Raw genomic sequence first — 4,518 nt, 5'->3', positions numbered from 1 at the left:
CTTTTTCTATACGAAAGCTGCTTTATTTCATTTTTAGTATTGTTTTTGATAGGGGAATCACTTAAAGCATATAGGTAAGGATGTGAATCTACTGCTTCAAAAGAAAAGATGACATGTATAGGAGCAAAATGCATTCAGTGAAGAGGATGAGATTACTATTCTTGATGTAGACACAAAATACCCACTTTGGAGTCCTTCCCACCTGTGTGATAAGTTGAACTGTAGTCACATGTGATGGAAGTCAGCAAATTCGTTGTGACTGGAAATTTTTACAGAAAAGTAGGTCCTCTGTCTACCTTCTGTATTCAAAATAAAGAATCTTTTGCGATTGCCTGGAATCAAAGCCAGCAAGCAGTTGCTTTAAGTTATGTAATTTCTGAATTCTAGAAACTGTTTAAAGAAGAACTTGTATGTTCTTAATTGTTTCCATCAGTGCAGCTTTATTGCCATGATCAAATTGTAAATAACAATAGAGAAAAAGAACTGAGAATCTAAATACTGTCTGTGCCTGTACTTCCTGAATACAAGTCTGCAGGGACCGATAGATGCTCAAAAGCCATCTGGATATGCTCCTGGGCACCTGGCTTGAGGTACCCCTTCTTGAGTGAGGGGGTTGGACAAGGGCACTTCCAGGGGTGCCTTTTAACCTCAGCCTCTCTGTGATTCCATGGGAGAGAGGAACTCAATGTTGTGCTGAATGTGCCTTGTCCATGTGCCACTGTCTCCTGAGAATTCAGAGATAGCCAAATGTTCTGTGATTGTAGAAACACCATGAATTGCAAATATTGGCAGCACCATGAAAGCCACTTCATTCCTTGCTAACCATTGGATGCTGTTTTAAGTTTGCTACTTTTCCTTGCTTTCCTAATTATGTGGGTTTTTCTCGATTGTTACTCTACCGGTTGTCTTTGTATTGGACGTGTTATTTTCCTATAGTGTCAATTGCATGAGCTTGGTAAAATAGAAAGGCTGTTAGAACAGGTGTTTTTAATAGGATGAGTGAAGTCTGCAGCTGTTAGGTGTTAAATGATGATTGAAAATTAAAGAGGAGGAAGGAAGGATATATTTTGTTCCTCCTGAGGAATAGGAGTCTAGATTTTGCAGTGATGCTGGGAAGGTGCAGCGGCTTTTTCCCCACTATTGTTACTATACCTATGCAGTAGAGAGATACCAAGACTTTAAAATCTCACAAATGTTAAAAAGAGAGGGGTTTTTTGGATGTAGACTATGACTACAGTCTTGACATAATTGCAGTTTCTCGATGCTCTGTGATCATGATTATCCTGTAGTGCAGGCTGGGCACTAGTTTCTTTTGCATCACTTCTGGTTTCAGAATTGATACATGTTTTCCAAAGCTCAAGTTTTGTAACCTTCAGAACTGAATGTTACCCTGCTCTTTGAATGCAATGAACCGAGGTGGATTGGATTTAGGAAGGGTTTTGTGTGCCTTACCTCTTGATATTTATGGAACAGTGTCTGCTTCTTGGAAGAGTTTCTCAAAGCATATACTTGGGATATGTTTCGGTGAAGATTTTTTAGCTTTGGTGTGAGGCTTTTCTTGACCTTCAGAGAATTCTGAGTAGCTGGTTGCTCGATATGTAGAGCATTTGCCCATGCTTATGGGATGCTAACATTGGAGTTGATTTGATTTGGAATAGGTATTTGAACTCCATTCTCCTGGATAAGTGCTTTGCTGCTTTTTATTTATGTACAAAAGCATTTCTTCCTTTTTAGTGTAGAAGGAAGACAAATGTCTGAGTGCTTCACTTTGTCACAAAATTGGGTTCTTGTCTCTTGGCCAGCCTTGCTTTATAAATGTCATTCAGAGTACAACAGAGCTTAGCAAATGCTTGCTGTGGGGAAAAGCCTAGGTAAAAATCTCTTAAATAGAAATTAAAAAGTAATTTGAAGATGTTTTCTGCCAATCAAGTTGCTCTTACTTACTGAAGAGAACATAGCAGAGGTTTCTCTGTCTTTCACTTGCTGAAAGACCATGGGAGTATTATGTCAGATAAACACAATATATTCTTGTATTAAGTGGGTCCTGTTTCACTGCTTTGAGATTCAATTCACTTAGCTTAAGGCAAAAAGTAAAATAAAATGCATTGCTACTTTTGTACTCTTGAGGCATATGTAATGCAAATATAATGCTTTAGCTTCAGGCTAAAACTTGTAGCAATCAAGTGGTAGAGCTCCCTGTCCATCTCAATCCTGTAAGCCAAGTTTGCAGGTCTAGACATAATTCCAGCATGTTTCTGAGCACAGGCAGATAATCTGTGTGTGTTCCTCCTTCGAGTTTGGGTTAATCAATAATGGCAGGTCTTGTTTCCTTATAGGAGGAGGGGAATGTGGGGGGGGGGGGGAGAGGTGTTGGCTTTTTTGTTTGGAAGGGATTGGATTAAAGCAGTAGGCAAAATTTCCTTGGAAAGCTGGGGGAAAAGGTGCTTCATGAACTTTGTGAACAGTGTATTTTGTTCTTGACAAAACACACACACACAAAATGGTACCAGAAGCTGTAGCTCAAGAGAAAGCTAATGGTAGCTTGGGGGTTGAATAGAGGCTCTGAAAAAAACCTGTGACAAAGGGAATTTCCTTTGGAACTGGAGAGGGTGAGTGGAATATGTAGCAGCACTAATAATGAGTTGGCTGGAAGAAGAGAACTGCCTGCAAGGACCGAGTGAATGATGTTTTAATTGTATTCAAACTGCTTGAGGGTTTTTACCTGAAGCCTTTTGGTCATCTGTAGATAGTACTGTCTGCAAGAGCGAGGCAGTTTCAGTGCTCTGATTTGTACTGATGCAAATACCAGAACAGGACAGCAAGAGGGAACAGCAGCTTTCCCATTTAATACCATAGGTAGAATTGCTCTTTGCTCCTGCTCTTGGGGAAGATGCCTGTTGCAGGTTAAGGCTGCCTCTCTCATCTTTGCTTGTGAAAGACCAGTTTGTAGATGTGTGTTTGTAAAAGGCCAGCTGAGCCTCTCGGAAGCAGATGATGCTGCTCCTGGTTCAGTCTCTCTTTTGCCCTTTCTGAGCAGATATTCTGTCCACCCAGACATGTGAATCAGCAATCAGTTCATTGCCAACTGTAGTTTTATGCTTCACTACCTTTTTTTTTTTTTCCCCTGCACTGCATGGAACAAGTGATTAGTCTGTTCTTCACTGAAACTTTCTTGGAATTTTTTTGTGCTGCAGTAGGGGTGAAGTGTTACATGGGAGGTAGAAGCCAGATCACCCCCCCCCCTTCTATGACTCCCAGCTTCTTTTGCTTTCTCAGTGTAGATACAAGTGGAGGGTGATTCCTGTATGAAAAAGGACAAAAGGTTCATTTGTTATAAGTTGGGGAGAAAGGGAACTGTAGATTGAGAAAAAAAGATGACTCCTGCCTTCCCATCACTGGCTTTCAATCTTTTTAATCATATGGGATTGCTTCCTCTTTTCCATCTCTTTTTCACCAGCCTGAATTTATCCCTTTTTTCTTCTCTAATCTGCTCTGCTGTTCTAATCCTCCTAGAAAAATCACATGGGTAATTAAGTTTTAAGGATAGTGGAACTGCAGTGCATCCACCCACCTGTGGTGGGGAATTGATGACAAGCTCATTCCTCTTTCTCTCCTCCTTCCCTAAACTTTGGCCAAAGGAAGGCTTTCAGCTGGTTTCTGCTAGCACAGGGTCAGATTCAAGGAGCACCCCACTACATACTTCCCCAAATGCTGACATGTTGTAACCTCTTTAGTGAGCCAAGGTATTGCATTTGCGGTGGCAGTGAGAAACTTCAACACTGGGAGTAAACGCTGTACAGTAGTGAAAGGATCACTGTGGATGGTTAGAGCTGGAGTCTGAGCCACAGCTGCAGGGATTATCACAACATCTTTTCACACTGTTGGCTTTTTGGTTTTATTGTTGTTCCTGTGTTGCCTCAGAACTTTTCCTTTGAGATCAGATGTTACGTGAAGTAAGATTTTTTTTCCAACCTTGCTGCAGCACGAGATCTTTACTTTTCTCTATTTGAATCTGATATGTAGGTAAATGGGAATTTGCTTGCTTAAAGCTTGAGCTGGAGAAGGCATTTTGTTGCCTACCTTTTGGAAATAAACAAACATTATGGTCACTGGGGCTTTCGTGACATGGCATGTACAGATGTGTTCTCGAGATGTACATGCCATATGTGGCAGCTATAGATCCATGAGCAGGATGCTTTTTTTACTTGCATGCTTTGTGATTGCCTACAGGAAGCAAATGATTACAAGCTTTTGTTAAGGAAGAATTAATTTTGTTAAGTATGTGTAGACATGGAAATCACCTACAAGAAAGTTGTTTCTGTGTCTTTAGAAGGAGGCTGTTTGTTTGTTTGTTTGATTGAGGACACGGGGAGAAGCATGACAGGTTGCCTGAAGATGCAAAAGAGAGCAACAGTCTAGTTCAGACATTTACAGAATCACATTTCTCTCTTAGCCTCCAGTGTTTCACTTGCTATTGCCCTTCTTTTCCTCTTCAGACAGTTCTTGAACGAGTATGTA

Source organism: Aphelocoma coerulescens, chromosome 1 (assembly GCF_041296385.1).
Source record: "Aphelocoma coerulescens isolate FSJ_1873_10779 chromosome 1, UR_Acoe_1.0, whole genome shotgun sequence".
Classification (NCBI taxonomy): Eukaryota; Metazoa; Chordata; class Aves; order Passeriformes; family Corvidae; genus Aphelocoma; species Aphelocoma coerulescens.
Note: the sequence above shows the minus strand (reverse complement) of the source record.